The sequence below is a fragment of the Cebus imitator genome, unplaced genomic scaffold, assembly GCF_001604975.1.
Source record: "Cebus imitator isolate Cc_AM_T3 unplaced genomic scaffold, Cebus_imitator-1.0 Scaffold253, whole genome shotgun sequence".
NCBI classification, from domain to species: Eukaryota; Metazoa; Chordata; class Mammalia; order Primates; family Cebidae; genus Cebus; species Cebus imitator.
In genome coordinates, this window is record NW_016107568.1 from 1,544,326 (window position 1) to 1,554,680 (window position 10,355).

The 10,355-nt window shown below is 40.3% G+C and overlaps 1 protein-coding gene across 1 annotated transcript in view; it reads right to left on the reverse strand.

Moving 5' to 3' along the window:
• The window catches only part of LOC108282873 (protein FAM111A-like), a 34,632-nt gene that overhangs the window by 11,943 nt on the left and 12,334 nt on the right, over positions 1-10,355 (reverse strand). The window lies entirely within an intron of this gene.

The following is a 10,355-nucleotide window of genomic DNA, read 5'->3' on the forward strand; positions in this document are numbered from 1 at the left end:
GTAAGATCAGTTACAGTGGTGGGGGTAGGGGCAAGGAGTGTACATGACCACAAGTTAAGTTACAACTGTGGGTGGGGTGAGGCAGAAGAGCAGTTAAGATGGCAGGATGGGTGAGAGGTATTCACATGATCATAAGAACAGTTAAGATGTCCGGGTTGGGTGAGGGGGGGCTTGTCTGGGGAAGCTCTGCTGGGCAATCAGGGACAATGGTGAATGCAGGTGGGCGGGTGGGAGATCATCAGCCAAAGCAAGCAGGACTGCAGACTTTCAGGCTCCAGACTGCATATGGAGACCTGACATTCACAACAGCAAAGAAACAACCTAAATGCCTGTTAATAGTAAACTGGATAAAGAAAACTGATTATACCATTGAATACTATACAGCCATAAAAAATAATGAGATCATGTCCTATGCAGGGACATGGATGGAGCTAGAGTCCATTATTCTGCTGCTCTGTTTATGTGTGTGTATATATATATATATATATATATATATATATGTTTATATATATAAATATATGTTTATATATATAAATATGTAAACCACCAGGGTCTATGTGTCCAGTTCCTGAACATTGCACCAATGAATTTTACCTAACATTTAGATGGCAAATGAATCTTACTATAACCACTCGGAACCACTGTGTGTCTGGTACCTCTTGTGGCACCCATCTTTGGTTCAGAGGGATGGAGGCACAGGTCATAGTAAAGCTCAAGCAGCGATATTCTGAAAGCAGGGCTTTCAGAATTGGAGACTAGAAGGGCTCGCTTTACTTATATATATAAACAGAGCAGCAATGGCTTTTAAAATAAATTCAAATAATAATAGAATGCAAAACATCTTCATGCATAGTATAATCTTTTTTCTACAACAAGGCCTTGTTTTAAAAAATGTGTATAAGGTTATATACTTTTACGTATTTTATATAATTTCTTAAAGGTGCATTATCAAACCAATATTTTCCAGCCAGGGTATCATATTCAAGGGTGATAGTAAACACTCCAAACACACCATCTGTCACAAAATAATTATGTTTATGTGTTTTATGGTTATCTGTTTCCCATAATAAAAATCATAAATGATATGAATTATTGATTAAAATTAATGTTTACAGACTATAAACCTATGAAAAGCCACAAGAGCATTATTTTTACATGGTTTTCAAGAAGTGAAATAACAGTGTAAATTTTGAGTATAACAATTCATTTCTGTAGCAGAATTACAAATACAGGAATTATAAATACAAATGATACTCCATTAAGTCCATTCTGCTTTTAACTGTGCGACTATTTACAGTCAGAGGCAGGAATAAAAAAGTTTATATAAGTGTGGAAGAAAATTCATCCCATGGTTTGACCTTGCATGTAAAAAGTAATTTCTTACTATCAAGAAATGGGTTTTCCCAAATAAAAACAAAACAACAAACAAGCAAACAAAAGCGCAAGAAAGAGAAAAAAAACCTACTTACTGACGGTGACTTAAGTTCAGAGGAAAAACCCTTTGCAGCTAATGTTGGAAAAAGTGTGTCCCTCACAGATTTAGCCTAAGAATGAAGAAATTGGCTGGGCGCAGTGGTTCATGCCTGCAATCCTAGCACTTTGGGAAGCTGAGGCAGGCGGATTGCCTGAGCTCAGGAGTTTGAGGCCAGTCTGGGCAATATGGCCAAATCCCGTCACTACCAAAAATAAAAACAAAAAGTTAGCCTAGCCGGGCATGGTGGTGCGCACCTGCAGCCCCAGCTACTCAGGAATCTGAGGCATGAGAATCGCTTGAACCTGGGAGATGGAAGTTTCAGTGAGCCAAGATTGCGCCACTTCACCCCAGCCTGGGTGACAGAGTGAGACTCTGTCTTCAAGAAAAAAAAAAAAATTAAGAACAACAACAGAAAAAAAACAGAAAGAAAATGTTGGAAAAATTCTTGACTGGCTTTACAAGGTTGGATGCAGCCCACAGCAATCATGCAGCAAAGACAAAGTACTGGAGAAGCCCCACCTGGAGGTCCTCACCTTTAGCTGGTTTGTATGGCTCCACTCCATGTAGCTGTTGGAACACCAGTCTCTCTAATGTGCTCAATAGATAGCTGTTTTCTTCCAGTAATTAATGTCTATGACCGTAAACCTAAAGTACCCTTTTAAAAGTTTTATTCAGTCTTTTTGGAGGAAATTTTTTGTGCATGCCAGATATAGTGTCAAGCATTGGGACTGCTAAGATAAATATAACATTGTCCTCACCATCAAGTCACAATCTAGTAGGTGAGTAGAAGTTTAAAAAAAAAAAAAGAGTTATAACCATAATACAGAAGTGAACATGCTGCAGTTGTAGCACAGAGAGGGCTTCAGGGATGCTGTCACAGAGGTGATAACATTTGAGATACAGATTCCAAATTCAGATCTATTTGCTGTTGTAAAATTCCAGGGTGTATGTGCCCAGTTCCTGAACATTCCAGTGATGAATTTTACCTAACATTTAAATGGCAAATGAATCTTACTATAACCACTCCAAACCACTGTGCATCTGATACATCCTGTGGGACCCATCTTTGGTTCAGAAGGATGCAGGCACAGGTCATAGAGCACAAGTCATAAGCTCAAGCAGTGATATGACAGGGCTTTCAGAATTGGAGACTAGAAGGGCTCACCTTATTTGCATGCTATTTAAAGATAAGTTTTTGCAACTGATATACCCTATTAAACACTTCCAGGCATAACTCAGTGGAGATTTATTTGCAATAGTAGGATCGGGGATTTGAAATCTTTAATGTGTGTGGTAGCAGGAGTAGTACTGGGTTCCAGCATTTAATAAGAGAACCCATGGCTTCATGAAAGTGTCTAAAGATAAAATTTTTGTTAAAGTTATACTTTACCTTTGGTTGTACAGTTGTTTCTTTTAGTTTCAATAAAATCTAAAACAGGAAATGTCAATTCACATGGTCTGGTAGTGAAAAAATGAGTCTCATACTGAGAGTGGGACCTAATGCTCTGCTATTCAGGAAGTAATGAAGAAAGAAGGCTCATCACTTCAAGGAACTCTGTGAGCCCTTGAACGGGCTTATAGGTAAATACTTATAGTTAAAATATGTATCTCCCATTTTAGTATTGAATAGAATACCGTCACATTTTTCTTATTAAATCTACATTTCGACTGTCTTTCTTGATTAATTTTGCCAATAAAAGATCCTTACCTTTTTATAAAAGTTGAAGATTTACATTCATTTTTCTCTAGCAAATTTTGTCTTGTAGGAAAAATTAGAAACCCAGGATGGTAAAATCTTCTTCAAAAGAGACTTTACCATTAATTTTTGGAGGCAGCTAGGTGGGGGCTACTAGTAATCCTAGATTATATTAACCTAATCAGGATTGAGATGATTTCAAATTGACTTGTGTCCCTGTGAAGGCTGGGATATTTATGGAACATTTTTATTCTTTGGGTACAACAACATTTTACCCATCCAAAATTACTAACTTGACGAGCTTTAAACTGTTAACTTTTTCCTCCCTCAGTTTCATGATTCTAATTCAAATGTCTGGTCAGGTACTCAACCATCTCTTCCAAATTGTCAGGTTTCCCAGAGAGCCACACTGATATGGTTTGGGTCTGGGTCCCCACCCAAATCTCATCTTGAATTTTAATCCCCATAACCCCCAAGTGTCAAGGCAGGAACTTGGTGGGAGGTGATTGGATCATCAGGAAGGTTCCCTCATGCTGTTCTCATGATAGTGAGTGAATTCTCATAAAATCTGATGGTTTTATAGGACTTGTTTGCTTCCCCTTTACATGATTGTAAGTTTCCTGAGGCCTCCCAGCCATTTGGAACTGTGAGTAAATTAAACCTCTTTCCTTTATAAATTACCAACTTTGGGTATTTCTTCATAGCACTGTGAAAACAGACTAATACAGGAAATTGGTACCAGGAGTTTGGGGTGCTGCTACAAAGATACTTGAAAATGTGGAAGGAACTTTGGGACTGGGTAACAGGAAGAGTTTGGAACAGTAGGGCTCAGAAGAAGACAGGGAGATGTGGGAAAGTGTGGAACTTCCTAGAGACTTGCTGAATGGTTTTGACCAAGATACTGAGAGTGATAAGGACAATGAAGTACAGGCTGAGGGATTCTCAGATGGAGATGAGGAACTTACCTGACACTGGAGCAAAGGTCACTCTTGTTATGCTTTAGCAAAGAGACTGGAGACATTTTACCCCTGACCTAGAGATCTGTGGAACTTTGAACTTGTATTAGTTCATTTTCATACTGTTAAGAAGTATCTGGGACTCAGTAATTTATAAAGAAAAAGAGATTTAATGTACTCATAGTACCATATGGCTGAGAGGCCTCGCAATCATGGTGGAAGGCGAAGGAAGAGCAAAGCATGTCTTACGTGGTAGCAAGCAACAGAGTGTGGGCAGGGGAGCTGCCCTTTATGAAACCATCAGATCTCATGCAACTTATTCATTATCATGAGAATAGTACAGGAAAATCCTGCCCCATGATTCAATTACCTCCCACTAGGTCCCTCCCTGGACACACGGGGATTATGGGAGCTACAATTCAAGATGAGATTTGCATAGGGACACTGCCAAACCATATCATTCCGCCTCTGGCCCCTCCCAAATCTCCTGTCCTTCCCATTCAAAACACAATCACACCTTTCCAACAGTCTCCCAAAGTCTTACATAACTGCAGCGTTAACTCAAAAGTCCAAATCCAAAGTGTCATCTAAGACAAGGCAAGTCCCTTCCACCTATGAACCTGGAAAATCAAGAACAAGTCAGTGACTCCCTAGATACAATGGGGGTACAGGCTTTGGGTAAATACACCCGTTCCAAATGGGATAAATTGGCCAAAATGAAGGGGCTACAGGCCCCTTGCAAGTCCAAAATCCAGAGGGGCAGTTAAAAGTTAAAGCTCCAAAGTGAGCTTTGACTCCATGTCTCACATCCAGGTCACACTGATGCCAGAGGTGGCTTCCCATGATCTTGGGCAGCTCTGCCCCATAGCTTTGCAGGGTACAGCTCCCTTCCTGGCTGCTTTCACAGACTGGCATGGAGTGTCTGCCACTTTTCAAAGAGCATGTTGATGGATTTACCATTCTGGCATCTGGAGGACGGTGGCTGTCTTCTCACTGCTATACTAGGCAGTGTCTCAGGGGGGACTTTCTATGGGGGCTGCCACCCTGCATTTCCCTTCTGTACTTCCCTAGCAGAGGTTCTCCATGAGGGCTCCATCCCTGCAGCAAACATCTGTCTGGACATCAAGGAATTCCATACATCCTGTGAAATCTAGATGGTGGTTCCCAAACCTTAATTCTTAACTTCTATGCACCTGCAGGCCCAATAGCATGTGTAAGCCACCAAGGTTTGGGGCTTGCACCATCTGAATCAACAGTCTGAGCTATAACTTGACCCCCTTTAGCAACAGCTGGGACACAGGGCACCAAGCCCCAAGACTGCACAAAGCCAGAAGGCCCAGGGTTCAGCCCATGAAACCATTGTTTCCTTCTAGGACTCTGGGCCTGTGATGGGAGACTGTGCCATGAAGACCTCTGCCATGCTCTGGAGACATTTTCTCCATTGTCTTGGTGATTAACATTTGCCTCCTTATTATTTATGTGAATTCCTGTGGCTGGCTTGAATTTATCTTCAGAAAATGAGGTTTTATTTTCTATCACATCACCAGATTGCAAATTTTCTGAACTTTTATGCTCTGCTTCCCTTTTAAACCTAAGTTCCAATCCCAAACCATATCTCTGTGAATGACTAAAACTGAATGGTTTTCAGAGTACCCAAGCCACATCTTGAATGCTTTGCTGCTAAGAAATTTCTTCTACCAGATACCCTAAATCATCTTTCTCAAGTTCAAATTTCCACAGATCTTTAAGGCCGGGGTCATAATGCCACCAGTCTCTGCTAAAGTGTAGCAAAAGTGACATTTGCTTCAGTGTCCAATAAGTTCTTCATCTCCATCTGAGACCACCTTAGCCTAGAATTCACTGCCATATCACTATCGGCATTTTGGGCAAAGCCATTCAACAAGTCTCTGTGAAGTTCCAAACTTTCCCACAGTTTCCTGTCTTCTTCTGAGCCCTCTTTTTTCAACCTTTGCCTGTTACCCAGTTCCAAAGTTGCTTCCACATTTTCAGGTACGTTTAAAGAAGCACCCCACTCTGTGATGCCAATTCACTGTATTAGTCAATTTTCATACTGCTATGAAGAAATACCCAAGAATGGGTAATTTATAAAGAAAAAGGTGTTTAATGGACTCACACTTCTACATTGATAAGGTGGCCTCATAATCATGGCAGAAGGTGAAGGAGGTACAAAGGCATCTCTTACATGGCAGCAGGCAAGAGGGAGCATGTGCAGGGGAACTTTCCTTTATGAAACTGTCATATATTGTAAGACTTATTCACTGTCACAAAAACCACATGGGGAAAACCTGCCTCCATTATTCAGTTACCTCCCGCTCGTTCCCTCCCTGGACATGTGGGGATTATAGGAGCTAAAGTTCAAGATGAGATTTGGCCAGAGATCCCTTTCTACCCCTACCCACAACTGCCTCAACTCCATCCTTTAGTTTTTGGTGCCTTTGGCCATTCCTGTGCCCAACATCTTGTTCTTTAACAGGACAGGGTAGAATGGTGACTTGGGCACCTGAAGCCAACACAGCCATAAGCTTGAGCCCTTCACTCCCCGAAGTTCCCTGGCATATGCACACAGGTGTGCATAGCCCTCGTCCCATTTAAGGACAGAGAGATCTCAGTTGCATCTCTAATTATCTTTCTCCAAAAGCAGCTGAGGTTGAGGCAAAAGGGAAGGGATGGGCTAAAAGGGGGCAAAAGGAAAAGAAATTGGCTAAATCCATTTTTAGTTTTGAATGGCTTGTTTGGATTCAACCAATACATTTCAAATGTTTTTGTTCACCTGAAGCTGTCTATCAGATATCAAGGTTCTTATTGCTGACACCATGTATTTTAATTTCAGGGATTCCTTACTCAGTGACCACAACAGCATTGCTTTTCTGTTGGGCGGTGGGGCTTGCCGCTACATTGCCATGAGAAAATCCCTTCCTGTTCCTGCCCAGAGGAGACTGAGTCACATGAGTAACAACCACAGAATCATTTGGGTAGCTTATTTCAATCATACCTTTGGCCACTGAGACTCATTAACAGGCAGGTCAGTGGGGGGCCCTTAATTCCCTCACTCTCACCCCCACTGCACCTTCTGGAGAAAGCACAGCCCTGAAAACAACTTGACTTCAGGTTGTAGAAATCTGTCGTCTCATAATTGTGAGAGAATAAATTATTTTAACCCATCAAGCTCATAACAAATTACCACTAACTTGGTGGCTTAAAACTACAGAAATCTACTTTTACAGCACAGTTCTGGAGACCAGAGTCTGAAATCAAGATGTTACCGGGGCTGGTTCCTTGTGGAGGTTTTGAGGAGAACCTATTCCACGCTGCTCTCCTAGCTTCTGGTGGCCTCCGGCAATCCCTGGCAACCCCTGGTTGTAGATGTATCTCTCAAATCTCTGCCTCCACCTTCACACAGTCTTTCTTTCTGGGTCTCTCTTCTGTGTTTCTTCTTTACTTATAAAGACACTCATTACTGGATTTAGAGCTCACCCAGTTAGTGCAGGATGATCTTGTCTCCTGAATCTTAATTTAATTACACCTGCAGAGCATCTTTGTCCAAATATAGTCACATTTACAGGTATACAGGCTGAGGATGTGCTTGCACTTAGGGTCAGGCACAGTTAAACCCATTACAACCTTGTTCAGACCATTATCCCATTTCAGAGAGAGATCTGGACTAGAATGGGATATTGGATTCGCTCTACAACCGGGAATTGGAGGAGTGAGTGGTAATAAATCTAGGCCTAAGTTGAATTTTCTAGCTAGAAGCTTTAAAAGTCTTTAGAGCTAGGACAAGAGAAAATCAGAAAAAGGTATTTGCTACATTCTGAAATGCTTATAATATTTCTTAAGTGGTCAAAGATGGGTGTGCTTTAGATGCAGGAATGGCCATAGTGGTGTCTGGTTCCGATGAACCAGCTCATTTAGGAGAAAGAACAATCAGCTATATTTCAAGACATAAGTCCCAGTCTTTCCAAGGTATCAGCAATTTTGGCAAAAATTCAGCGATACTTCCTTCTCACACAGGAAACAGGTATAATAATATCTGCTGTATATAATATGTATTAAGATAAAATGTCATAAATTGTTTAATAAACAGTAAAGCCACAAAAGTTTAAGTCTCTGTGATGATTAGACAGGCATTAGACTTGAAGCCATATTTGAAATGATACAGTCAAATCTCATTACTTGTGGTAGTTGAGGTCTATACAGATCTACAAATACTGAAGCATTGCCTGTAGGAGTAACACAGTGTTGAATTCCTATTATCTTCTGGTCACAACATTTTCATCAAAGTTAGTAAATAAACTTGCTTTATGTGTGTTTCTGTTGAAAAGACATCTTATTAATATGTATTGTTGATTCCATAATATTAAACTCACAGTCAAATATGCTATAACTCACGTCTCAAAAGCTTAGCTAGCTTATCTAATACAAACATTTCCTTTGTAAGGCATACCACAGCCACCTTTTTCTTGGCAACACTGGACCGAACTTAAGTTTTATGCATGGGGGCCATTTAAGCAGAAAAATCACCACCATCAACAAAAAAATGTGGAAAGTGTACTGAATATATAAACAGAATTTGATTATATAGCATTCTAGAAGATGCAAAAGCAATATTAAGACAGTAAAAAGATCAGTGATTTCTTTTTTTACTGGAGTTCAGGGGAGAGGGGAAGGTTACATAGGTAAAGCACAGATTTCTAAGGTGATGTAATTATTCTGTATGATAAAACTCAGAACTTTACAGCACAGAGTGAATCAACGTATACACATTAAAGTATCATTTAGGAGGTCAAAGGGTCAAAGGAAAGAATTCACCCTGTGACAAGGGAATCTAACTATTATATGTATATATAACTGTATTATAAGCATGTAAAATGACCTCACTGAAGGAGGTGAGAAACAAGATGGTGACTGAAATAACTTTGGGAATGAATGGAGTATGTAAGACTACAAGCACAGAAATTGCACATGGCACTGCATTTTAGTTGATAAAGTTATTTCCCATTGAGGTAGAAGTTAACAATTCTGACACTGCTATATATGTATATGTGGATTAAGCAATTAAGTGAATGTGTGAGAAATGGCAGGCATCATGCTTCTCAGTGTTTGGAGTTGGGATTTACAGATAAGAGAGACATTTACACATATGTGTACATATACATATATGAGTAAATATACACACATATATTTCTTTGCCCTGTCAGCTGAGGGGGCTAAAAAAAGAACACCCCAGTAGCAATGAGCATACCTAGTACTTAGATATTGGTTTCTAATAGCATTCTTCAATAAAAGTCTCCAGGTGTTCCATGATGAGCAAGTCTGTGCAAACCTACCCCCAAAGGCCAAAGAAGCCAAGAGGCCAAAGAAAGAGGCTGACAAATACAGTTTCTCAGAAAGAAACATTTAATAGGAACTTACAAACAGAAGCAATGTTTCCAGCAGCCACTAAATGGCAGCACTTACCCTCCTGAAAATACCCTTTGCATAGCAAGCCTTTTTGGCAAAACGTGTAGCTCTGGTCGCATCTCAGACTTTCTTGTGAAACACCTGAACACTGGGGAGGTTAGCTAAGCATTACCAGCATTGTTTAAAGACATTGTTGCAGAATATCTTGGTATGCAGGAGTCAAACAGCAGTCACCATGGCAGCTGCACTTCAAGATGACATCACCCTTGCAATGCAACAGGCTGTTTTCCTGGACTGCACCCCTTGAAACCAGCCCTTACAATCTTAAATGCCCACCTCTCCTGTGATAGTCCCTGGACCTAGACGGAGGGTGCTTGATACTGTATGGCTTTAGTAGCATGGCACTGGCAATGGAAAACAGATTGGGTCCAGTGGAATTCCAGATAAGGGAGATTTGCAGGCTTGGCTGAATCGTCTATATAGTCTTCACAATATCATGAAGAAGTAAAACAATGAGAATTACATAACATTAATAATTGGAATAGAAGAAATCTAAATAAAGTAATATGATGTTTAAGATATCCCTTGCCTTAACAGCCCATACATATGGGAAAAATGACTACCATCTTCTGAATTTCAGGACACATATATTATGACAGTTTCAATAATATGAGGATATTGGAAATTCAAAAAGATTCTGAGATCATTCCTAATCAAGCATTTAGCTCCTAAGTTAGCATTAACCTCAGCCCCAACTTTTGCTAGTAAGTGAGTGACCTGTACATTTTTCTAAGCACTTATTTTCCTT